At 43.7% G+C, this 27,690-nt stretch overlaps 1 long non-coding RNA gene across 1 annotated transcript; it reads left to right on the forward strand.

Moving 5' to 3' along the window:
* Positions 1-13,303: 13,303 nt before the first annotated feature.
* On the forward strand, positions 13,304-20,348 carry LOC133071241 (uncharacterized). Its single transcript, XR_009696393.1, has 2 exons — positions 13,304-16,256; positions 16,822-20,348. It is a non-coding gene; the product is annotated as an uncharacterized LOC133071241 (long non-coding RNA).
* The last annotated feature ends 7,342 nt before the right edge of the window (positions 20,349-27,690 follow it).

The following is a 27,690-nucleotide window of genomic DNA, read 5'->3' on the forward strand; positions in this document are numbered from 1 at the left end:
TCCAATGTAGAAATACAGATTTTTTACCTATAGACCCAGTGGGTCCATGGCCCCAAGTAAAAACCCCTGCGCTGGGTGAGAAGTTGCAACCATAGAATATTTAGAAGAGAATCCTCACATAGTAATCAAAACTCAAAGCTGGACAGAGCAGTATCAATCCTCTGCCTGATCCAGTTCAGGCCTGCTTCAGCCTGGAAGCTTGCTGTGGGAAGGGGGCCGTGGGTCCCCCTGCTCTGTCCTGCACCCCTGACTACCACTTATTGCTGATATACTCCCCTCCAGGCTCCAAGCAGGGGAGCATGATACCAACATTATAAATGCAATTTATATGTAAGCAGGCCAAATCTCACAGAAGAAAAAGAATATATGTAGCCAACTGTTCTTGACCATCAGGTGTGCTGAAGTTTAAGGATAAAATGTTGTCCTTGCAGGAATGTGTTGTAGCCTACCTCTTGCCTTTATAGCTGCAGCTCTGTGGAGGAAGGAAAGAGTGGGATGAATTGAGAAAGCAGCATTGACACATATATACTACCATGTGTAAAACAGATAACTAGTGGGAAGCTACTATATAACACAGGGAGCCCAGCCTGGTGCTCTGTGACAACCTGGAGGGGTGAGATGGATGGGAGGGAGGCTCGAGAGGGAGGGGATATACATACAATTACTACTGATTCACGTTGTTATACGGCAGAAACCAACACATTGTAAAGCAGTTACCCTCTAATTAAAAAATTTAAATATTACAAATAGAATACAACTGAAAAATAACTGCAGCTCTGACGCAAATCTGATTTAATCTATCTTAAAGTCATGAACATGGGCTGAGGAAGTTAAGAAAGGTATAAAGATTGGGGATAATTGAGTTGAGAAGCAGAAATATTGAATGTTTTCTGGGGTGTGATGGCAATCATTTTTGTCCTCTAAAACTCCACTGAAACTAGAGTCAAATACATTTTTCTTTTAAAGAATCAAAGCCAGAAAGGCAGAATAGGGACAAAATTATGAAGCTGGAAAGTAGATGGAAAACTTGGAACTGAGTTAACAACCTAAGAAGGCTGAATCCTAAACTAGTAGTGTGGGGAAACTGAGCAATCTAGGTTTACACTGCAGATTTCCCAAAAGACTCAGGAACTGGCAGAAGCAGGTACCTCTGGAACTAGGGGTAGGGGTATAAGGGGAGGTGGGGTGAAAGCAATTTGAGAAGCAATTTTATCCTTAAGTATTGTTCTCTCATGCTATGCCACTACTACTCTGACCTAAGTATGGAGATCTATTTTCTGCAGTAAAACAAGGATGCTAGATTGGGGGTTATACAAGGCATGGTTGAGTGTGCTGGTACTATTCAAAAAGTAGGGGAGTTAAATGACATGTCATCTCAGTGCTCAGTGCTAAAAGCTAATACTACCCACTCAGCTTTCAGGACACTGATGCCTTTATTTTTCAGACTGAAAGACTTTCCCCTGGAATACTGACCAGATAAGAGGAAAGACCTTTGCAAGATATGTACCCTGCCCCCATCACCCTACTGTAAAGTTCAAAATTGGTAAATAGCTCCCATCACTTGAGCTTTCAATTAGGATGTTAGCTCCTCTGAACAATCAAAGGATCACTGGATTTTTATGGTAAGGTTCTAACATGGAAAATGGAGACCAAATAAAACAGGAAGGTATCAACTTGGGGAAATAGAGCTTATGCAGAGGAAAAAAAATCTTTCATTAATATATCTTGAGAGACAGACAAAACTGCTGTAGCCATGAAACAAGAACAAGGTAGTTTCAATAAGGAATATTAATAGAGCAAAAAGTAAGATCTTAGAAATGAAAAACCTGACAGTGGAATTTTTTAAAAAGTAAACAATATAGAGTTTTGAAGACAGACTTGAGGAGTCTTCCAGAAAGAAAAGTGCAAAGAAAGAGAAACCTGGAGAGGAAGGAAGGAAGTCTAATAGCCAAAAATAGCTGTTCCAGAAGGAAACAACAGAAAAAGCAGGATAACATAATCAATCAGTAGTCATGTACGGAAGTGAGAGTTGGACCATAAAGAAGGCTGAGCACCGAAGAACTGATGCTTTTGAACTGTGGTGCTGGAGAAGACTCTTGAGACTCCCTTGAACTGCAAGGAGATCAAACCAGTCAATCCTAAAGGAAATCAACCCTGAATACTCATTGGAAGGACTGATGCTGAAGCTGATGCTAAGAGCCAACTCATTGGAAAATACCCTGATGCTGGGAAGGATTAACAGCACGAAGAGAAGAGGGCAACAAGAGGATGAGATGGTTGGATGGCACTATTGATTCAATGGACATGAGTCTGAGCAAACTCCAGGAGACTATGAAGGACAGGGAAGCCTGGTGTGCTGCAGTCCAGGGGGTCTCCTGGTTTCTCTTTCTTTGAACGTTTCTTTCTGGAAGACTCCTCAAATCTATCTTCAAAACTCTATATTGTTTACTTTTTTAAAAAATTCTGCTGTCATGTCTTTCATTTCTAAGAGTCAGACATGACTGAGGGACTGAACAACAGTATAATCAAATGTCAAAGGCAAATGGTAGAGTCTCTTCTCTCTGCCCTTGTTGGTTATTGGTTACATATTTCTGGGCTTCCCAGGTAGTGCAGTGGTAAAGAACCTGTCTGCCAATGCAGGAGGTACAGGAGACGCAGGTTCAATACCTGTGTCAGGAAGATCCCATGAAGGACAGCATGGCAATCCACTCCAGGATTCTTGCCTGGAGAACCCCATGGACAGAGGAGCCTGGCAGGCTACAGTCCATGGGGTCACAAGAGTTAGACATGACTGAAACAACTTAGCATGCACACACACACCTGGGAGGCTGCTGCAGCTCTCTTGCCTGTATCCCACTCCCACTGCTTATCAGGTGCATGGAGGGAATGACACCTGGAGTGAAGATCATGGACATGGAAAGTAGTCCATGGAAGCAGGATATGGGAAGGGGCTGGACCCTTCCCTTAAGGGTAGGCAGGAAGAGAAACAGAAAGAGAGATCATGTAGATGGGGGTCTGAGTACCTGGGATAGAAACTGACATGTCCCTGAAGACGGCATGATAAGAGAAAAGGATGGTTTGCTATCTAAAACCAGCAAACCTTGGTTCAAAAGAACCTTGAGCCAGGAAGTCACCTCAAGGTCCTTCTTTTGGAAGAAGAAGGTAAGTAAATCTCAGCTTCAATGTTTGCCCAGTGTAATAAAGAGCAGTGAGTTTAGCACTGAAGCTTCTGGGAGAGTACCACAAACACAAGGTTTTCTAAACAGATCCTTGTGGTCGACTTAACTGCCAATTAACTGTGGTCAGTTAACTGAGCCTATACTCAGCCCTACTGCTGTCTCATTTCTACACCACCTACACCTGGGATCCTTCTCCACTTTCCTCCTTTCCACCAGCCTTGCCTCCCTGCATATTCATGAATATTTTTATATTTGTATATTATATGGTGCTAAACTCAAGTCAGCTGTGGCCCTTGCCAGGATTTGCCTGGTGCCTTCCTCTCAGAGGGTGACTCCTGTCCTTTTCCCAGTCAAAGATTCATCATATAACCTTGCTAGCTCCAGCCCTTCACTCCTGTCATCCTTCCCCATTTCTTCATTTTGTCTTACTGCATTTCAGAAAGCACCAGAATGATTCACCTTGACTGTCAAAAGAAAACTTTTAAGGCTTAGGAAAGTGTCCGGTTCCGTTAAACACACATGGAAAGTGGCCAGGAATCTAGAATTTAATGCCACACATGAATCTTCAAAAATCAGATAAAATGCTCAGAACAGAAGAGGGTCTATGGCCCCTTTACTTCTCTCTGACTATGTCCAATAATTGGATACTTCAGAGAAATATGTTTATCATTAATTACATGAAATTCTCTGAAACCCTTAGATTGAATGGAGAAAGCTAAGGGAGGAGGTCGGGGGTCTGAGAGGCAAGATGATGTCTGTAAGCAGCTGCTAAGAAATGTAAGCCCCTCCAAACTACATGTTTGCACAGACTCAATGGAGTTCTTCCTACATACTGTTACAGGAAGCCTCTTGAATAACTTGCCATACTGAGATATTCCTAGAGCTCTTTCCTGCTTCCTGTGCAGTCAGCCTGCATCCCACCCCCACATCCAGCACCACCACCCAATGCATGATCCACAACCACCAGGAGCCTGGCCACAGGATGGATCTCTTTTTAGAGACTGACCCTGGTCTCTAGCATTGCAGGCAATTCTTTACCATTTCAGCCACCAGGGAAGCCTATATATATATATTATTTTTGGCTGCGCTGGGTCTTCTTTACTGCATACAGGCTTTTTCTAGTAGTTGCAAGTGGGGGCTACCCTCTAGTTGCAGTGTGTAGGCTTCCTGTTGCAGTGGCTTCTCTTGTTGCGGAGCTCAGGCTCCATCATGTGCAGGCTTCTTGTTGCAGTGGCTTCTCTTGTTGCGGAGCTCAGGCTCCATCATATGCAGGCTTCAGCAGTTGCCACACTTAGCCTCAGTAGTTATGGTGCACTGGCTTAACTGCTCTGCAGCAGGTGGGAATCTTTCCTGACCAGAGACTGAACCAGTGTTCCCTGCATTTCAAGGCAGATTCTTAACCACTGGACCACCAAGGAAGCACCAGAATGGACCTCTTAATGGTGGCCATCATCTTTATATTCCCTTGACCTCCTGAGGAGGCGTAAGTGGACCCTGTCTAGCTTCTCCTGTTAACTGGTTGGAGCAGGAACTGGTCTCCCTGGAAGGAAGACTGGAACCACAGACCATTAAGGAGTTCAGGGCAGAACAGCATAGCTCAAGGCTGTACTTGTTCTACTCAATGGAAGGTTAAGTATAAGTAAAAGATTTGGATCACCCCTTTCCCTCTGGAAGGAAACTTCTGGCTAAAGTGGCCAGAGAATCATTTCAGACAACAATGATAAGCATGAATAAAGGGCAGCAAAATCACAACACAAGGAAAACATTACAAAATCCCTTGGCATGTGTTTTTGCAATTTTCAGGCCAAATGTGTGACCCCTGGAGAGGACACAGACTTTAAGGTCAAATTCACAAGAACGGAATGTGGAAAAAATCATCAGAGTCAGAATCTGACATTTGACAAGTTACTTAATATTTCTGAGCCCCTGTTTCTTAATCTGAGAAAGAGAGAATAACAGTATATCCAAACCCAAAACATCATCACTATTAATGTGCTGCTAATTCCCAAAGCCACTTCTCTGCACTAGCCTTTCCTCTGAGCTCCAGTTGTACAGCCAATGGCCAGGCGAAGCTCTGTCTTGCTCCAAAGACAGTGCAAATTAAGTCAAATTTTCCAAACATCCTCCACACCACCAAACTGTTTTCTAATGTCAGGGAATGGATGCCACTATACATCTACTCAGACCATACACCGAGTCAGTCACTGGGTTCCAATTTTGATGTCAAGTTGCCCACCTTTCCTCTATTTTTTACTCTCTCTGCTTATAGTTCAGTTTCTCACCCTTTCTTTCCTGAACAACTACAATATCTCCAGGGCTTAAAATAGTGGCTGGTACATGCATAGCAATACCTTAATAGTACTTGAATGCAAAGTCTGGACTGAGGGAGCATATAAATTAATACATCAATGTGATGAGTGCCATGGTATGTGTTGTCCTGCCACAGGAAGAAGTACTCAGCTGATGAGGATGACTGTAGGGCGGCATAAAGGGGTCACAATAAAAATGACCTTGAGAGGCATCTTGCATTTAACAATTAAAATATCTGAGTACTTACTATGCGCCAGGAACTGTGTCAGACATAACAGTCACCAAGACACACACTTTGCCTCTACCAAGGTCATTATATTATGGGGTAGAAAGTCTCATATGCACAAACTGTCTAATCAAAATATCCTTGGATGTCCAATGTTTATCTCAAAAGTGAACTCCTAATTTCCTCCCCACCACCCCCACCACCCATTCACACATATTAAACCTACTCCACTCACAGTATTTGCCACATTAGTTAATGGCACCTGCCTGTTGCCAGTTGCTCAGGCCAAAGATCCTGGTGTCATCCCTGACTTTTGTTTCTAACAATCAGCTTCCAATATATCAGTAAATGCTACTGTCCCTGCCTTCAAAATGAAACCAGAATATGACCCCTTCTTGCTTTCTCTGCTACGATGATTGCAGCAGTAGTTTCATAACTAATCACCCTGCTTCTTCCTGAGACCATACAGTCTATTCTCAACACAGAAGCCTTATGTGCTCAGGGAGGGTACTGGCTACAGATGATAGATAGATGGACAGATAGAGGAATATAAAACCATGAGACCAGATAAGGTCACCAAAGGAAAGAGTGTAAATGGAGAGATCTGAGGACTGGACTCTGGGACATTTTAACATTAAGAAATTGGAAGGGAAAAGAAGAACCAGGAAGCAGAGGAGACTGAGAAGCAGTAACCAGGGAGGAAGAAGGAAATCCAGAAGAGTGTGACATACTGGAAGTCAAGAGTGGGGAATATGGCAAGGAGAAAGTTGGTCAACTGCACGAAAAGTTGCGAACCGGCCAAGTAAGATGAGGATGCAGAGTTGACCACTAGATTTAACAACACAGAGATCACTTGCGACTTTGAGAACACTCACACGTGATGGAGATGAAGGCATGACTGGAGTGGATTCAAGAGAGAATGAAAGGAGAGCACTTGGTGATAGCAAGTGTAATCAATTCCTTCAAGGAGGTTTGTTCCACAGAGGTGCAGAAAAACAAGGATATAGCTATAAGAGGAAGTGCAACCAGGGAGGGTTTTTTAAAAGGGGGAGCAACACCCCCCCACCCCGGTGGCTCAGATGGTAAAGAATCTGCCTGCAGTGTGGGAGACCTGGGTTCAATCCCTGGATTGGGAAGATCCCCAGGAAGAGGGCATGGCAACCCACCCCAATATTCTTGCCTGGAGAATCCCCATGGACAGAAGAGCCTGGAGGGCTACAGTCCATGGGGTCACAAAGAGTCGGACACAACTGAGCGACTAAGCACCCACAGACATAATGTGCTGGATGCTGGCATCAATGATGCAGTTGAGGAGTGATAACCTGATATCGCAGGAGAGGAAGGAAAGAAGGCTGGAGCCCTGCGGTGGTGTAGAGATGAGGAGATAGGAGCAAATATCCAAGTCCTGGAGCTGGTCTTGGAAAAAGCACAGACAGTTGGCTGGTGGTTAGTAGAGAGAAGAAACCATTAATGAGATAGACTTTGAATATTAGAAGAAAGGTTGCTCCCACATGTAAGACAGCCTGGGCAAAGACTCAAAGGGTAAATGAGGCACTCCCCTGGTGGTCCAGTGGTTAAGAATCCACCTGCCAACACAGGAGACAAGGGTTTGATCCCTGGTCTGAAGGGATTCCACATGCCACAGAACAACTAAGCCCATGTGCTGCAACTACTAGGCCTGCATGGAGCAAATACCGAAGTCCACAGTCTAAAGCCCATGCTCTTCAATAACAGAAGCCACCGCAATGAGAAGCCCACACACTGCAAAGAGAGAGTAGGCCCCCATTCGCCAAAAATGAAGAAAGCCGAGTATAGCAATGAAGACCCAGCACAGCCAAATAATAAATAAACTTTTTTTAAAGTTTTTTTTACAGTCTTAAAGGAGGAGCTGGGAAGGGACTATGGCTGAGGGTAGAGGACGGGAGTATGAAGAACCAAAGCTGAAAGTCAAAGGTACAGATGGATTCTGGAAGTTACCATAGCAAATTACTATTACAACGTAAGCACTAGGTGTCCAAGGTGGTTGAGGTGCTGATCATATGTGTGAAGATGCTCCTGGAAGCAGGAGCAGCAGGAAGGACTGCAGAGATCTAGATGCATGCAGCCGCGGGCATGAGGCTAGAGACACAGAAATATTGCAGGTGTGGCATCCTAGTGTCCAGGAAGAGACCACGGATGTCTGTGGTGGGAAGAGAGAACTGGGAAGCAGAAAGACAAAGAGGCTGCCCTGAGTGGACAGGAGGGACCTCTGTTTTGGATGCCTCGTTTCTCTCACAAGGTGACACTTCTGCATTCTCACCTTCTGACCTACCACAGAGGAGCCAAAAGCTGCAGTAAGGACAAGAAGTGCTGCAGCTTCCTCGTGATGTGGTGTGGGGGTCTGTGGGGTGCCCCTGCCTCACTGATACCTAAGGAAATCCAGGATGGCTCAACATACATCAAACCAGGAGGTGGAGGCCGGACTCTTCCTCTGTGAGGACCCAGCATGTAGCACAACGTGTCCTGCTAGCAGGATGCAGAAAGGCCAGGACGGGAAGAAGCATGAGTGTCCCTCTGAATGGTGACACTGTGCCCCCAAGGGGAAGAGGCACAAGGCCCAGGCCTGCTGAGCCACACCCAACATTGTTTCCCGGAAGCCTCCCCAAAGATCAGAGGAGGTCCTGTGGCAGGCACATCCTCTCTGCCTGCTGGGAGCTGAGAAGAGAGCCACGGAGAAGGAAAGGAGAGGGAGGCCCAAATGAAGGGAACTGACTAAGCATCAGTGGGAAGCTGAGGTTAGTGTGCAAACATCCTGGCTTAGGTGGAGCAAGTCCTTCCGATGTATCCTACCTGCTGGATGCCAGCCCTGGCATCTGCTGCTGACCAAGTCCTGCAACAAAGGGCTGGGGGAAGAGAGATGAGCTGGAACCAAGACCTTCAGGATTCTCACTTTCTCAGCAAAATCAAGAGCTGAGAGAAGACAGGTTCAGAGCCTAGGATTCACACAGGATGGTGTAGCAGGATGAGGCCTCACTCATCCCCTCCTATAACCCTAGCATAAGCCCTACCATCCAGCTCCCCCGTGGCTCAAGAGCTAAAATCGGAATGAAAACCCTCACAGCAGAGCACAAACTCCAGAACTGCTGGCAGATGCTAGGAATACAGTGGTGCTTGCTTGGGAACTTTGGAGTTTGCCTCTGCGCTCTGAGGTAGCACACTGTCCTGACATGGAGCCCTTAGCCTGGTCTCTGCAGAGAGCCTTTCAGAATTCTAGAGAGAGGATTTCAGGCAACTGACTTCCTGCAGTGGGGGGGATGGCTTCTCCACAGAATCACTTCTCCTATAAGACACAGAATCTCAGCAAATGGGGACCGTGGCCGCTTCATTTCTGTACCACCTCAACAAACACATGGTGGGCACAGGAATAAACTCCACTGGAAATGCTGCTTCCTGTGCCATGTGACGGGAGCTGAGTCTCTGCTCTTCCCCAGTCAGCCAAGCCTGTTGCTCCACCTGCTTCAGGCAGAGGCCTGGGCTGTCGGAGAAGGAAGCACAGAGTCCACTGCAGGGAGAGGAAAGCAGGGAGGACAGCCCCGCGTGCAGGCGGGGACATGAGGAGTGAGAACAGTGCAGGCATGCAAGGTGCAGGGGGGGGGGGTGGGGGGTGGGGGCAGAGGACCTGTGCCTAATGGGGCTTGGAGAGGACTGTCCCTTCCCAGGCACAGGCACAGTGGGGCCAGGACCCTGCGTTCTCGCTCTGATGGGAGCACAGAGAGCAGAGAGGGGGCCTGAGAAGGGGCCAGAAGGCGATCTCTGTTTCCAGAAGAAGGGGTGCCTGCTGCCAACCACCCCCCTTTCCCGCCCTGTCCCCCTCCTCCACTGGAACATCTCTGGGTCCACAGCCAGGCAGAGAGCATATTGGGGGCTTTCCAGAGTGTATCATTCCCAAGGTCAAGCCCCACACTGAGGCCCCAGGGGCAGGGCTCTGGGCAGGCAGCCGGACACATGGGAATCCAGACAGCGGGAAGGGAAAGGAAACCATCTCTTGCGGTAAACAGCACTGGCAGCTGGGGTGCATCAGAGGAGAGGGGCAGGGAAAGCGAGAGGCCAGAGCAGAGCCTCACACGCAGTCAAAGACACACAGTTACAGACACAAGAGGACATAATTTCAATGATGCCACTCAGAAACTAACGCGGAGTAGCCAGAGACATGTTCAGAAAACACACCTCCAGAGACTCATGGACACCCAGCATCAGACATGCTCCACAGACTCTGGCACCACACACATGGAACAGACACAGCCCCCATCCTGCAAGCCACAAATACAAATGCATTCCAAATCCAGCCTGCAAAGTCTTTCTCCTCCATAAAACCTCTTAGGCCACCTCAGCTCAGGCCTGTTCATCCGCCTCTAAACTCCAATTTGGAATTTCTGTCCCATTGCCTGTCCTTTAATAAGGACAGTCTTGGATCCATGCGCATACCTCTGCCCTCAACAACTTGGCTGTGTGCTTTGAAGAAATGTCACAGTCAGCAAGTGAGTCCCTAGTTGTCTTCAGCAGCCCCATCCTTCACTTACACACCCATTCCCACCCCCAGGAGTGTCCCGTTTGCTGCAGGGCCCTGACTCTAAGTCAGTCTCTCTGATGCAGGAGAAAGAGAATCTAAAGGAAGAGTCAACCAAACTGACCTACTCCGTCAAGGTAATACTAGTAGGTTTCACCAAAAAAATCTTTACATTACCTTATGCTTACCACTGTTTACTTGCAATCTGTAACCACTATGTCAGTGCTATTCCATGCATAGTCCAAACGCTAACCCTGACCCTAGGCAGCCACACATAGGGTAATGTCTGCTCAACTACACTGAGCACACGAACATCACACACTGATGAAGGAAAGGGTCATCTGCAGTCCAGGGACCCCACAGTTCCCTCAGTAACATCTGCACAGTCATCAGGACACCCAATCCCTGGAGGCTTCAGTACTCGGCTGGGAGCTCGGGAGCACCAGTGTTCCCAGGTCCTTTGACCCTTGTTAGATGTATGAGCTCTCAGGGGCCCAGCTCACCCCAAGCCCTGTTCCGGGACTAGCTCGGCTTCTGGGCTAAAATTCCTGCCATACTCCTCCCGGCTCCCGCCTGCCAAGCTGGGAGCATCTGTTGTCCTGGAACCCCCATCAGGCATAAACAAATGGGCCTGGGGCTGAAGGGGCTGTGGCCTCTTCCCCATGTGGGGGTTTCCAGACTCCGGTGAACCCACACCTAGAACCGCTACCCCAGAGCCTGGCCCATGTGCCTGTCCTAAAGAGGTGGCAGCCTGCCGACACTGGGGCGAGTAGGGGTGGACGGCACATCTCTCTCTCCTCCAGGGTCTCGATCTGGTGATAGAGTGTGTTCACTCTGTGCTCATCAGCAAGTAAAGCTAAAGGGAGTCACATGCACCTCCCTCTCCCTCAGGACAGGACCTCTGGTGTAACACACCTCTGTACCTCAGCCACTGCAGACTGTCCAATACCACCTAGGCTCCATCAAGAGCTCACCAAGCCCAAATCTTCACCCAACAGACTGAAACATTTAGGTGGCTACTCACATCTCATATGTGCCGCCACCCAAGTCTCTGTTTCCCCTTCCTTAAAGTCTACACCCAGGCTGGCTGCAGGACCAAGAGAGGGGTTGGTTCAGGGCTGCAAGCTCCAAGATATGCACATGAGGTGCTTGAGAAATTAACAAAATCAGCTTACCATTTAGATAAACATGATTGTCAAGTAATGAGCAAAGAGTGAGATTTTACTCTATTTTAAAGTTAACTAGCTATCATGTTACTGTTCATAAATGCTGGCAGAAGACACAAGACTCCTGGGTCTGATGTAAAGGATTTTATTACTCATAACACAGCCATAGCAAGAGCTTTAGCACAGGTTTTTGCATCAGTTTGCCATGCCTACCAAGTACCAAGAGGTTGGCACAGGATATATGGTAGATACCTGCACATACAGCGGACTGTGTTACGAGAGGAATATCTGTAAGGCAGTAAGGCAAATGTGTGTGGCTATGAAGTTTGGTGATTCACTGCTTTTATAGTAAGAAGAAGCAGGCCTAATCTTTGTCCAGGGGAGATGTTGCTTTATCTGTCAAGGTTGCCTGTTGCAAATTCAATCCTGAGAAATGGTCTGGGAAACAGGGTTTTGCAGTCTTGGCATACCTAGTAAGAACATTCAGGAATCCTAAAGGCCCAAGGTGGTTTGCCTCTCAACAGTGATTAGCAATGGGTAAAAATAAATGGCTGGTGAAGAAAAAAAACCAACCAACTTTCTCTATACCAGAAGTCCCAGGGGAGACACTCCAGTTAAAAAGAAAATCAATTAACAAAGGCTCAACAAAGTATGCTTATTCATTACTTCTTTAACTGACAGGTGCAACTGGGGTTTTCTTGGTCCTTATCAAGGAAAGGAGAAGATACTATCATAGGGATAATGTGAATACTGAAAAAACTGGTAACTTGAAAATGGTTTGGAAAAAACTTCAAGGGGCAGGGGAAGGTGGTGGCAAATAACGGTGGAACCTGAAAGCTGAATAGGTCCATTTGGCAGAATGAAATGGAAAAAATTAGAGCTAATGACAACCTAAACCTTTCTGTGTTAGAAGCAAAGGTCTCTGAAGTGGCTTCTCCTCATGATTCCCACCTGGTGTTCATGCTTTGTGTAATATCCTCCTGAGTATGGGTGGAGATGTGATTTGATTCTAATCCACAGAACACAGCACAGGTGATGGGATGCCACTGCATGATTATATTACATAAGACAGTCTTCTAGTATACTCACTCTACAGACTACCTCCTGCCTTGATGAAGTGGCCATGCTGGGAAAGCCCATGTGGCAAAGAACTGCAGGTAGCCTCTAGGAACTGTGTGTGGCCTTTAGCTGTTGTTGAGAGTGGTCTTCAGCTGAAAGCAAGCAAGAAGCTCGGCTCTCAGTACCACAACTGCAAAGAAATGAATTCTGCTAACAAGCTGAGTGAGCCTGGAAGATTCTTCCCCAGTCAAGCCTCCAGATGAGAACACAGCCCAGACAAGACTGCATTGACTGCAGCCTTGTAAGACCCTAAGCAGGGGACCAAGCTGGACTCTTGACCCACAGAGACTGTTGTTGTTGAGTCACTAAGTCACTTCCAACTCTTTGCAATCCCATGGACTGCAGCATGTCAGGCTCCTCTCTCTACTTCCTCTTGGAGTTGGCTCAGATTCATGTCCATTGAGTCAATGATGATACCTAACCATCTTATCCTCTGAGGCCACAGAGACTATGAGACAATAAACTGTAGGATGTTTTAAACTACATCTGCAGTAATGTGTTACCCAGTAATAGAAAATACACTGCTGTAACCGTGAAAGTAAGAGAAGTATCTGTAAGGCAGTAAGGCATATGTCTGCAGTGTGGAATTTGTGTATAAGTAAGGTACACCCTAATTCACAGTATGAGCCAGGGAAGAAATAGAGGAAAAGGCATCTAGGGAACTCCTCTCCCTCAGCTTATTCTACAAAGACATGTAGCTATGGAGAGCCTGCAGCCCTCCTGATAGGGCTGGAAATATCTCATCCTGCATATTAAATATAAGTTATCCTTTTGTGCCTTCATTTTAATTCTTGATATGGTACTGGCAGACATTCCTAAAAGGCTCAAAAATATAATTAACAGTGATCTTCAGAATATGTGGAAGGGTACTCCCCAGGGCTTCCCAGGTGGTGCTACTGGTAAAGAACCTGCCTGCCAATGCAGGAGATATAATAGACTTGGGTTCAATCCTAGGTTGGGAAGATCCCCTGGAGGAGGGCATGGCATCCTACTCCAATATTCTTGCCTGGAGAATCCCATGGACAGAGGAGCCTGGCGGGCTACAGCCCATAGGGTCACACAGAGTCGGACATGACTGAAGTGACTTAGCACACCTGCACAGGGGTATTCCCCAAGAAATGAAAACGCAAAAGAAACTTTTGAAAAGTAGGGAAGCAACCCAAATCAAAGGGTTTTACAGAGAGAAAAAGGAGCCCAGATTTTTCAGTTCGAGGAACAATAGAGATAGTTCCCACAGCTTTACATAGAGTAGGTATTCAATAAATTTTTCTTGAAGAAATGTTGAAAAGATGAGTAAGGAAAGCTAAAAGCTTTTTTTTTTTTTTTAATATCAGTGTCAGACCCTCTCTCTAGTTCAATGTGGGCTAAAGGGGGATGAGAAGACCAATTCTTCAGAACTCATTTCTAGAAACTATGCAATCACAAGCTCATCATATCCATTGTGTTTCCTCAGAGGTGGAGGCTAAATGGTGAGCCAAGGTTAGCAGGGATGATGTTAGGTAACCAATACAACAGATATGATTTCTCTGCTCATGGGAGAAAGCTACTAAATTTTGAAATTTAGTCAGTTTCCATAACCCATCACATTTTTTTTTGGATATTTACCCTAGAGTAGAATTGCTAGGTCATATGGAAGTTTTTTTAATATTTTGAAGAACCATGAAACATTTTCCACAGCAGCTGCACCATTTCACACTTCCACCAGCAATGCAGCAGGATTCAAATTTTTCCATATCCTTGCAGACACATTATATTCCTTTTTTCTCTCAAGAACAGCCTTCTGTGGATGAGAATATCTCATTACAGTTTGACTTTTTTAAAATATCTCATTGCATTTCCCTAATGACTAATGATGATGTTGAGCATCTTTTCATGTGCTAGTTGATCATTTGTATATCTTCTGTTTGAAGAAATGTATATTCATGTCATGTCCTCTCCTCATTCTTGAATTAGGTTGGGTTTTTTGCTCTTGTTGAGATGTAAAAGTTCTGTTTTTAACTGGATATTAACCCCTTATCAGCTGTAGATCTGCAAATATTTTCTCCCATTCCATGGTTGTCTTTTCACTTTCACGATAGCATCCTTTGATAAACAAAAGATTTAAATTTTGATAAACCCCAATTTTTTCTATTTTTTCTTTTGTTGTCTGTGCTTTTGATGTCATACTTGAGAAACCATTCCCAAATCCAAGACCATGAAGATTTTCTCCTTCTTTCTCTTGAGTTTTATAGTTCTAGATCTCAGACAAACATACATTCTCGTTGCAGTCTCTGATATTTCTTTCCAAATAAAATCTGAAAAACATATTTCATGATTCTAATCCTTATAACCTTTCTCAAATTGCTTAATCTGTCTCAGTTTAATTATCCCTCAAGGGATAATTTCACAAGGTTATCTTAAAAGTTATAAGTTTAAACATTGCTAGTGTAGTGCCTAGCACACTGGTGCTCAATAAACCTTCATTTCCTTTCTTTTTTCCTTCAAAGTGCTTTCTTTACAGGACCTGCCAGAGTCCGTTATTCTACCTGATTTCACCGTTTTCTTCCTGAGGGTCAAGTCTAGGGTCTCAAATCTCCTTTCTTTGTTTCAGAGGACTCCCTGGTCCTCCCCCACTCCCCTAACCTTGTTCTCTTAGTGTTAATGCCTCCACACTAAGATCCAGCTTGGAGCCAACTGACCTACCACAGAGCATACTCATTCTAATGGGGTACGGGGGAGGAATGCACAAAAGTGCAGCCCCACAGGGCCCCTGCCTCTCGACCATGTTGAAAGGACACAACCTAGGGCACATTAAACCCTGAAGGAGGTCAAGGCCAGAGATCCTTGGGCATAAGGAAAGATACTCCTGAATCCCTCCCTCCACTTAGATTCCTTCCAGGCAGTTCTGGGGCAGAACTCAGGTCCTCCCGTATACCAGTCCTCTGTGGGGTCCATCCCCACGGTGCAGCCTCCTGAGGCTCCCTTCTATTCCCGAATGGTCTTCCACTGAAACAACACCAGAGACCAACCCTGCCCTCTCATAGGACTCGAGCTGGCGTCCTCCACACAGGGCCTCCCCGTGGCAGCAAATGCAGAGAGCGCCCTGGAGTCTCCATTCACACGGGGTCTTCCATGGGGGCAGCTCCGCTTCTGGCACGCTCCCAGAGGGTAGAAGCAGGGACACTCCAGGTTCATCCACTCACAAAGGGACCGCTCCAGGGCGGCCGCAATACCACACTTCAGAGTCTGCAGAGGGTTGTCCGCTGGCCGCAGACCAGTCCCTCATGGTGGTTGCCTGTTCCCCGCCGCCCCCGCCCCCGCTTACCGGGACGGTCAGGCTGCGGGACGCTGGCCCGGGCTGGCGGTCTCCCGCCTGCCGGTGCTGGCCGAGTGCCGCCAGCAGGCGGAACAGGCAGAGAAGAACGCTGAGGCGGAGCAGCAGACAGAGGGGTCCTCAGGGCGCCCGCGCGCCCCGGCCACACCAAGCTCTGGCCGCGCGCCTATGACGCGTACGCACGCGCGCAACGGCCTCCGCGGGCAGGGAGGTGCACGCCCCGCCCTGCCTCCTGAGGGTCGACGCTGGGCCCTCGGGCGGCAGCTAGCCACCGCACAGGAGAATGAGTCGCCGAGGGTCCGCTGGAGGGCGGTGGCGCGGCCCCGGCTTGGTGGCCCGCTCCTTTGAGCTGTGGGTTCGGGTGCCTGTGGGCGCTCCCCGTCAACGCCTCAGCAAGGTTAGTGCCTGCCTGGAGGAGACAATCTGGGAGGGGCCTCCTCGGGGGCTGCGGCCGCTCCCAGTTCCACCACCTTCCTGGGTAGGTCAGAATGATTCTCCCAGCGGCCTGGGCTGGGGTCGGCCACTCCTGTCAAGGCCAGCTGCCCACTCGGGCCTCAGGTCACATGGTAGTTCTTTGTTTAGTTTTTTAAGGAACCTCCATACTGTTCTTCACAGTGGCTGTATCAATTTACATTTCCACCAAAAGTTTGAGAGGGTTACCTCTTCTGCACACCCTCTCCAGCATTTATTGTTTGTAGATTTTTTGATAATTGCCTTTCTGGCAGTGTGAGGTGATACCTCATTGTTGTTTTGTTTTGCATTTATCTAGTAATTAGTGATGTTGCACATCTTTTCATATATCTCTTGGCCATCTGTATGTCCTGTGTGACTTTGGAGAGATATCTGTTTAGGTCTTCCACCCATATTTTGATTGGTTTGTTTCTTTGATATTGAGCTCCATGAGCTGTTTATTTTGGAGATTAACCTTTTGTTTGTTGCTTCTTTTTTGACCCACCTCCTAGAATAATGAAAGTAAGAGCAAAAATAAACAATTAGGACCCGAGTACATCATGAGAAACACTGGGCTGGATGAAGCACAAGCTGGAATCAAGATTGCCGGGAGAAATATCAATAACCTCAGATATACAGATGATACTACCCTTATGGTAGAAGGTGAAGAGCCTCTTGATGAACGTGAAAGAGGAGAGTGAAAAAGTTGGCTTAAAGCTCAACATTCAGAAAACTAAGATCATGGCATCTGGTCCCATCACTTCATGGCAAATAGATGGGGAAACAGTGGAAACAGTGTCAGACTTTATTTTGGGGGGCTCCAAAATCACTGCAGATGGTGATTGCAGCCATGAAATTAAAAGACGCTTGCTCCTTGGAAGGAAAGTTACGACCAACCTAGATAGCATGTTAGAAAGCAGAGACATTACTTTGCCAACAAAGGTTTGTGTAGTCAAGGCTGTGGTTTTTCCAGTAGTCATGTATGGGTGTGAGAGTTGGACTATAAAGAAAGCTGAGCACAGAAGAATTGATGCTTTTGAACTGTGGTGTTGGAGAAGACTCTTGAGAGTCCCTTGGACTGCAAGGAAATCCAACCCGTCCATCCTAAAGGAGATCAGTCCTGGGTGTTCATTGGAGGGACTAATGTTGAAGCTGAAACTCCAATACTTTGGCCACCTGATGCAAAGAGCTGACTCATTTGAAAAGACCCTGATGCTGGGAAAGATTAAGGGCAGGAGGAGAAGGGGACGACAGAGGATGAGATGTTTGGATGTCATCACCGACACAATGGACATGGGTTTGGGTGGACTCCGGGAGTTAGTGATAGACAGGGAGGCCTGGTGTGCTGTGGTTCATGGGGTCGCAAAGAGTCGGACACGACTGAGCAACTGAACTGAACTAAACTTAAAGGATTTTTCACAACAAAGGAAACCAGAAACAAGGCAAAAATAAAGCTCTCAGAATGGGAGAACATATTTGGAATAGTTATTGATTGGCAACCTGAACATACTCCAGGTTCCCCAGGGGCCACTTTTGTAACCTGGTTTATATTTGAAAAATAGATTATGTTTTCAGATGGCTCACTGCTAAGGCATGGGATATGCATGTCCCCTGAGATGCAGTGTGAAGCATACTGAGAGAATGTGATGGGTGAATGAGAAAACAAAGGTTTATTCATGTTGAATCAGAGATCTATTAGAATTCTTATGGCAGGAAGTCTGCAGATAAGTCATTTGAGGAGGATTTTTGGTTGAAGTCAGTAAAGATCAAAGTGAAACAGAAAAGCTATCTCACTCTCAGGACTATAAGTTTATTTTTTGAGGCAAGGTTTGAAATTTTATGCTAGGCAGCCAGATCAAACACAGTAGCTAAGGAATCAGCTTTCTTACCATCTAAGATACCGTGATTGCAGCCATGAAATTAAAAGATGCTTACTCCTTGGAAGGAAAGTTATGACCAACCTAGATAGCATATTAAAAAGCAGAGACATTACTTGAGTAAACTCTGGGAGTTGGTGATGGACAGGGAGGCCTGGCGTGCTGCGATTCATGGGGTCGCAAAGAGTCGGACACGACTGAGCGACTGAACTGAACTGAACTGAAGATACTGTTACACGGTCCATTCACATTTAATGTTGTTATTGATGTGGTTAGATTTATGTCTGCCATTTTGAGTTTGTTTTCTCTATGTTTCATATCTTTTTTGCTCTTTTCCTCCTTACTGCCTTCTTTTGCATTAAGTGAATATATTCTGAAATTGTTTACCTTAGATTGGGACTTGAACGCACGTGGACGGGAATGAAACCCAGCCAAAACCCTGCCTGGGACTCTAATCCACATGGCTGGACGCAAACCCAGCTAAAACCCATAGTACCTGGTTTCAGGACCTAATGAAGCTCAGGTTCTTGTCTTGAAAAACAGACAAGAAGATGCCTTGATGTCTCACTGCAGAAAGAATTCAGTGAGAGACAAAGTGATAGGTAAGAAGTGGATTTATTTAGAGAGAAACACATTCCACAGACAGAGTGTAGGCCATTACAGAAGGTGAGTGTGGTGGCGAAAAGTGGCATGGTTAGTTTTTATGAGCTGGGTAATTTCATATGCTATTTTGGGGAAAGGATGGAGATTTCCAGGAATTGGGCCACTGCCCACTGCTTGGTCTTTTGACAGTGCCTTGGAACTGTTGTGGAGCCTCTGAGTGTGTCCTTTAGCTTGCTGATTGAGGATCAAGCTCTAGTTGAAGTCAACTTGTCTTCCGTCTTGGACCCATTTGATTCTAATAAGTTTATGTTGTATCTATGTCATACTTTCAAAAGTTGTGTGCTGTCCATTTCCCTCCTGTTACAATTCTAGTGTGAAATTTAATGATTTCTTTTGATGATCATACTAAGTAATAAGGTTTTGCGTGCATGTATGCTAAATTGCTTCAGTCCTGTCCGAATTTTTGCGACTCTATGAACTGTAGCCCGGCAGGCTCCTCTGTCCATGGGATTTTTATATACACTTAATTATTTCCTTAAGATAAATTCCTAGAAGTGGTATTAGTGAGTCCAAAAGTTGGCACATTTATAAACCTTTGATATCCATAGCCACTTCCCCTTCTTAAGGAGTTGTCGCAGTTTACATTTCTACCAGCAAGGCCTTTATATGTTGTTGACTGATCCTAGGTATCAGTCTCATAGAGTTTAGCTTCATTTACATAGCTGGCTCTTATATAAATACTGGAATTTGAGCTGAAATCTAGCAAGTTAAGGCTGATTTAATGTTCAGAATTGAGGATCAGCTATGGTATTTAGCACCTGTTATTTAATGGAGATTTTCTTGATGAATCTTTATAATGTATAGCTTTTTATCTCAGCTCCTACCATATCTTAGCCAATCTCAGAATGAGAATGAGGACACAGACATATTATTGATCTACTTGACTAGCGCCTCAGCCAACCTTAACGTTGGAGAGATATAACAGTTGCTTTCTTCAAAGCAAGACATTCTGAGTTTGAGCTCTAGATTTAGGCCTAAATTCCTAACACCTTTTCTTCCATAATGTGCAATCAAAATTTTTCTCCTAGTTCTTTGTGATGATGGGATAGTTCTGTACCTTGATAGAAGTGATGGTTATACAGATTGGTATGTGATAAAGTGGCTTAGAACCATACACACACACACACAATTTTATCAGTGTCAGTTTACTGGTTTTCATATGTTACCATAATTGTGTAAAACATAACCATTGGGAGAAATTGGTGAAGGGTGCAGGGGACCTCTACTATCTTTGCAGTTTCCCATGAGTCTATAAGAATTTCACAATAGAAACTTTAGGAAAAAAATCTTTCTCTAAGAGTTAGCAGAGGAACATTTTTTAATTTATTTTGCATAGATAATGCCTTTACATGGTTCCAAAAGTCTTGTTCTCTCCCTGCCACACCATTTCTATTGCTTCTATTATTTTCTTCTATACCTTTCTAGTATGTAATACTAGCAAATATGGCTGTATAGTCTTTCTTTTTCCAACTTCCCCGAACAAAGTGTATATGTTAGTCTAGGTCCTCTGACTATATGCTGTTGCCAAGATGGAATTAAATGTAAGAATACTTCCCAGAGTTGTATTTGTTGGGTCAAAGGGGAAATGTATGTGTAATTTATAATATTTCTAAAATTGTTCTCCATAGGTATTGTAGCATTTTACACTCCCATCAGTGAAGTAAAAAATTATTGATTTCTCTTCAACTTACCAAAAGTTTGTGCTGTCAAACTTTTGGATTTTATGAATATGGATTTGTGATGTGATTTTAATTTGCATTTATGTTATTTTATTTTAAATAAGTTTGAACACTTTTTCATATTTTTAAGTCATTGATACTTCTTTTTCTATGGATTTTCTTTCCTTTGCTAATATTTCTACTCAATTGATAGGTACTCTTTATGTACAAAGGAGATTAGCCTTTGTCTGTAGTAATAGTTGCAATTTTTTCAGGTTGTAGTTTGTCTTTTGGCTTTGTTTATGGTGTTAGGTCATTCAGAAGTTATTCTGTGTAGTAGAAGAAATTAATCCTTTATTTTATAATTTCATAGTCTTATTATTCTCTCTCCAATCCATGGCTGATTCATATCAATGTATGGCAAAAGCCACTACAATATTGTAAAGTAATTAGCCTCCAACTAATATAAATAAATGAAAAAAAAATAATTATTCCATGTGCTCTTCTAGTATTTTTATGTGTGAACTTTCTATGAATGATTTTTAAAATTAAATTTTCCATTGATTTGAAGTTTATCAAGTATACGGTTCAAAGGTGTAAATTCAGATATTTTTTGAGGTATAGTTGATTTACAATATTATACTAGTTTTAGGTGTATAACCTAGTGATTCAAAATTTTTATAGATTATACTCCATTTAAATTTGTTATAAAATATTGGTTATATTCCCTGTGCTTATCCTTGTAGCTTATTTATTTTATACATAGTAGTTTGTATCTCTTAATTACATACCCCTACCTTGCCCCTCCCTGCTTCCCTCTCCCTAAGGTAACCACTCATTTGTTCTCTATAAGTCTGTTTCTATTTTGTCATATACATTTATTTGTCTTATTTTTTAGATTCCGTATATAAGTGATAACATAGAGTATTTGTCTTTCTCTGTTTCACTAAGCATAATACCCTATGGGTCCATCCACATTGTTGCAACTGGAAAATTGTCATACTTTTTTTTATAGCTAATGTTCCCTGGTATGTGTATGTACATATATGCATATACATATATAGTCACAGTTTTTTATCCATTCATCTATTGATGGACACTTAGGTTGCTTTTGTATCTTGGCTATTATAAATGATATGGCCATGAACACTGAGGTACATGTATATTTTCGAATTAGTGGTTTTGTTTTCTTTAGATATTTCTTTGGATAATTCCAAAAGTGGAATTACTGAATCATATGGTAGTTCTATTTTTAGTTTTTTGAGGAACCTCCATACTGTTTTCCACAGTGGCTGTACCACTATACATTCCCTCCAACAATGTATGAAAATTCTCTTTTCTCCACATCCTCACCAACATTTATTTGTGGTTTTTTGATGATAACCATTCTGTTAGATGTGAAGTGAACATTTTGGAAAAAATATCTGTTCAGGTCTTCTGCCCATTTTTTAATCAGGTGGTTTGTTTTTTTTTTATATTGAGTTATACGCACTATTTATATATTTTAGATATTAACCCCTTATCAGTTATATCATTTGGAAATATTTTCTCTCACTCGGTAGATTTTCCTTTCATTTCATTGATGGTTTCCTTTGCAAAATGAATGACCTTTTAAAGTTCCTATCCCTGAGTCCCCAGGACTCACTGAGTGGGCAGATGCTTCCCTCTAGTGCTTGTGTGCCCAGTCGTGTATGACTCTCTTCAACCCTGTGGACTGTGGACCCCTGAGCTCCTCTACCCGTGGGATTGTTTCAGGCAAGGATACTGGAGTGGGTTGCCATGCCCTCCTCTAGGGAGGGGATCTTCCCAACCCAGGGATTGAACCTGCGTCTCCAGTGTCTCCTGCATCACCAGTGGATTCTTTACCCGCTGAGCCATCAGGGAACATCTCTGGCTGTCATTTACTGATACCTGCTACACTTCTGCATAGTGTAGCAACCTGCTGTGTGTGTGCTGATAATCTTGCTGCCTGACACTACTCTGAGGATTCCTGTCCAACTCCCTAGAAGTCTTAGCTCTTTGGCACTAATAAAAATGCTTTTGTATAAAAGCATTGTTTCTGAGTGGCAGCAACTATGCCACTCTGTCCGCAGCACCTGGGACAAAACACAGCATAACTCCTTTGTAAGGCTTATATTGAGGGACAAAAATCATAGCAGTGGCCTCTGTGAGGATTTTTCTTATGAGGCTATGATATGACCCATGGTACATATTAATCAGTAACCTTGAAGTTTCCTAAAGAAATTCAATTATAGCAATAATTGAGGTGCTGTAGCATTATCGCTAAGAGTCGGACACCACTGAGCGACTTCACTTTCACTTTTCACTTTCACACATTGGAGAAGGAAATGGCAACCCACTCCAGTGTTCTTGCCTGGAGAATCCCAGGAACGGGGGAGCCTGGTGGGCTGCCGTCTCTGGGGTTGCACAGAGTTGGACACGACTGAAGCAGCTTAGCAGCAGCAGCAACATTATCATGGGAGACGGAAATGGCAACCCACTCCAGTATTGTCTGGAAAATCCCATGGACATAGGAGCCTGATGGACTGCAGTCCATGGGGTTGCAAAAGACTCGGACATGACTGAGCAACTAACACAAAGCATTATCATGGAAGCAGAATCTGACTTTAGTAAGTTTTCTAGAAACAGATGAGTCTAAATCCTTTACAGCTGTGTAGCCCTCCAGAGTTCTCTATAAACCATAAAGCAGGAAGGGTAAATGTGAAGGCCCATGCCCACATCATTTTAAATGAACACACTCATGTGTTCATTACATGAATGTGCCCCTGTTTAGGAAGGCACTGATCCCATTGCTCTGTCCACACAAGCACCCTCTGTCAGGGGGTACCAAATCAATAAATAAACCTGTACTAAAGACCTACTCTGCGAAAAGGCGTAAGACTGTCTTTGGCTCTGAGTCCTCAGCTCTGAGACAGAGGAGGAAGGACTGTGTAAGGTGCTGTAGAGGAGTTTGCAGCACAGGTTTTAATGGCTTAGTGGGAAGACAGTGACTGTGGGTTATTTGTAAGGTAAACGGTATACGGGTTGGAGCTGGTGCCAGGTTTGCTGAATTTGATGGTTTTTTTCCTGGGGCAAGAGGTCAGGCTAATGGGAGAGTGAGAAATGCTGCAGCAACAAGACGATGGCAGCAGCTTCAGGAAGCAGGAGCTGATTGGGTAGGAAATAAAGTATCCTGTTCACCTTCTCTTCATCCCACTGGGAGAGACCCACCCTCGGATTCTGGGAATAGCCAAACACACAACATCTGACACTGGACCTCTGCGATTGAAAGCAGTTTTTTAATCACACATATTCACATCCCAGGGGAGGAGGACTCAAAACACCGTGTAGTGCCACACGGGGCTGCTCCCAGATGCGTGAACAAACGGGCTGCAGAAGGCAGGCTCTGTAGTAACAAGGGGGAGAGGTGACCCTCGGTTCCCGCAAAAGATCTGATTTGTTTGAATAATTCCACGGGCTGTGGGGAGCTGAAGCCCATTAGGTTGACGATGGGTCATGTGCAGCTGGTCCAGCCAATAGGGAAACTAGTGAATACGGGACCTTTCCCTCTGGGTGAGGGGCAAAGCAGCGAGGGTAGAACTCATGGTTAGGCCTTTGAGACCCTTAATGTAAGGCTTAGACTATCAAGGCAGCACATGAAATTTTAGGCTTTATAATACATGTAGGGAAGTAATAAAAACTACTTAGTATATTCCTAAATTATCTTAAATGTAAGGATCTATTTTGGTTTTGCATAGATAATAAGAAAACTTTTTAAAATAACATGGAGTAATAGTTTCTTTGTCTTAAATCATTTTCTAAATGTTCTTACTAAGGCCTGGATCGGGGGACAAAACCTTCATGCTAATAGTGTTTTTGGAAATGGTTTTAATTGAAATATAATTCACATATCATATAATTCACCCAATTAAAGATTAAAATCAGTGATTCTTAGTATATTCACAGAGTTAGGCAACTATCACCACCTTCAATTTAAGAACATTTCATCACCCTAAAAGAAACCCTATATCCTTTAATCATCACCTCTCAACCTTCCCATTCCCCAACCTTAGAAATTCACTTAATCTACTTTCTTTATATATAGATTTGCCTGTTTTGGACATTTAATATAAATAGAATCATACAGTTTGGTCTTTTGAGATGGGCTTCTTTCACTAAGCAGAATGTTTGAAAGTTTCACCCATGTTGTAGCCCAGATCGGTATTTCATTTTTTATGACTGAATAATATCCCATATATGGATATATACCACATTCGTTTATCCATGTATCAATTGATGGGCATTTGGGTAGTTTCTGCCTTTTGGCTATTATTAGAAATACTGCTGTGAACACTCATGTACAAGTTTTTGTATGGACATGTTTTCATTTTTCTGGGTATATGCCTAGAGTAGAATATGGGTCATATGACAACTCTATGCTTTACCTTTTGAGGAGCTGCCAGGCTGTTTTCCAAAGTGGCTGCATCATTTTACATTACCACAAGCAGTATACTCTCACCAACTCTAGTTACTATCTATTTTATTATAACCATCATTATGGTCACAAAGTGATATCTCACTGTGGTCTTGATTTGCATTTTCCTACTGACCAGTGATATTGAGCATTTTTTCATATATTTATTAGCTCTTTGTGTATCTTCTTTGGAGAAATGTCTGTCCATGTCTTTTGCCTGTCTTTTGGATTGGATTGTTTGTCATTTTGTTGCTACATTTTATGTATTCTGGATACTAGACTCTTATTAGATACATGATTTGCAAATATTTCTCCCATTATTTGGGTTGTCTTTTCATTATCTTGAAGTGTCCTTTTTTTTTTTTTTTTTTTCATTATCTTGCAGTGTCCTTTGAGGCACAAAAGTTTTCAGTTCAGATGAAGTCTAGTTTCTCTATTTTTTTTCTTTATTTGCTTATGTTTTCAGTATCATATAGAAAAACAATACTGCCAAATCCAAGATCTAAAGACTTTCTTCTATGTTTTCTTCTAGGAGTTTTATAGTTTTAGCTCTTAAATTTAGGTCTTTGATCCATTTAGACTTAATTTTCATCTGGTATGATAGGGGCCCAAATTCACTCTTTGCAGATATTCTGTTGCCGTTGTACCATTTGTTTAAAAATTCTTTCCCTCACTGAAGTGTTTTGGCACTCTTGTCAAAACTCAGTTGACCATACATTTGAAAATCATTCATAGATTCATAGACTGTATTCCTAGATACAGTCCATGGGGTCACAAAAGAGTTGAACATGACTCAGTGACTAAACAACAAGCTTTAATAGATGCTACCAAACAGTTTACCATAGTGATTGTACCAGTTTACACTCCTGCCAGGTCTGTATGGACATTTCAGTTGCTCCAGAACCTTGTCATCTTTTGGCATTGTCAGTCTTCTTAATTGAATACTTTAGGGTAGGCCTATAATAGTATCTCATTGTGGTTTTAATTATTTATATTTCTGTGACTTCTAATGAAATTGAGAAACTTTTCATTTGTTTACCGGCCAGATAGATATCTTTTTCTATGAAGTACCTGTTCAAGTCTCTTGCCCATTCGTCTAGTGGGTTGTCTGCCTCTTTCTATTGATTTAGATATTTTTTTCTTTAGAACTCTGGATGCAACCCAATTTGTAGACTAAATGTCATATATATGTATACAATATCATTGACTATACACATACACACACAATCTTTTACCCTTCTGTGGCTTTCTTTCTACTCTCTTAATGGTATCTTTTGATGAACAAAAGATCTTGATTATAATGTAGTTTGATACATCAGCCTTTCTTTATGGTTAGTGCTTTATGTGTCCCTTTAAAGAAAACTTTCCTATCCTTAAGGTCATGAAGATATTCCTCTGTGTTATATTCCAGAAGCTTTCTGATATGTTGTAACTACCCTAAAGCAACAAGATAGGCTTCCACCCAAAATTTGACTCAAATGTCAAGACTGATGATGTCAGAGGCACATGTCAAGAAGTTATGAGAAGTTTTATTGCTTACATAGTTGAGATCTCTGGGGAGAGCAGGGCAGACCCTCAAAAGAAGATCCTGAGCAAGCAAAGAGACTGGCTTGGACTTCTTATTGTAAATTTGGTGTTTGGGGCAGAGTAATTATTCCCATTTATGAGGAAGGGCCTTATGTGAATCTTCCACCAGTACCAAAGGAGAGAAACCAGGCTTTCTTACCAGTTTCACCCAATAGAGGGCACAAGGGGAAGAGAGAGGGCTGAGGCTTTAAAAAGCTATTGGCAGTCAAACATAAAAAATGAGTCAGACTCTTTATTGTGTGGTTTTACTTTCATCATTTAGATATACTGTACATCTGGAGTTGAATCTTCTGCATAGTTTGAGGTAGAGGGTGCTTCCTTTATTTTAACCTAAGGATATCCAAATGACCTAGCTGCATTTACTTAAAAGAGTCTTCCTTTCTCCACTGATCTGCAGTGCCACATTGTCATAAATCAAACATCTGTATATTTATAGGCCTATTTCTGTATTCTCTCTTTTGTTGTGTCACTTTGTCTATTCTTGCACCAGTATCACATTTTCTAATTCACTTCAGTTCAGTCACTCATTGTGTCTGACTCCTTGCAACCCCATGATCCGCAGCAGGCCAGGCCTCCCTGTCCATCACCAACTCCCGGAGTTCACCCAAACCCATGTCCATTGAGTTGGTGATGCCATTCAACCATCTCATCCTCTGTCGTCCCCTTCTCCTCCTGCCCTCAATCTTTCCCAGCATCAGGGTCTTTTCAAGTGAGTCAGCTCTTTGCATCAGGTGGCCAAAGTATTGGAGTTTCAGCTTCAGCATCAGTCCTTCCAATGAAAACCCAGGACTGATCTCCTTTAGGATGGACTGGTTGGATCTCCTTGCAGTCCAAGGGACTCTCAAGAGTCTTCTCCAACACCACAGTTCAAAAACATCAATTCTTCGGCACTCAGTTTTCTTTATAGTCCAACTCTCACACCCATACGTGACCACTGGAAAAACCATAGCCTTGACTAGACAGACCTTTGTTGGCAAAGTAATGTCTCTGCTTTTCAATATGCTGTCTAGGTTGGTCATAACTTTCCTTCCAAGGAGTAAGCGTCTTTTAATTTCATGGCTGCAATCACCATCTGCAGTGATTTTGGAGCCCCAAAAAATAAAGTCTGACACTGTTTCCACT

The sequence above is a fragment of the Dama dama genome, chromosome 16, assembly GCF_033118175.1.
Source record: "Dama dama isolate Ldn47 chromosome 16, ASM3311817v1, whole genome shotgun sequence".
Classification (NCBI taxonomy): domain Eukaryota; kingdom Metazoa; phylum Chordata; class Mammalia; order Artiodactyla; family Cervidae; genus Dama; species Dama dama.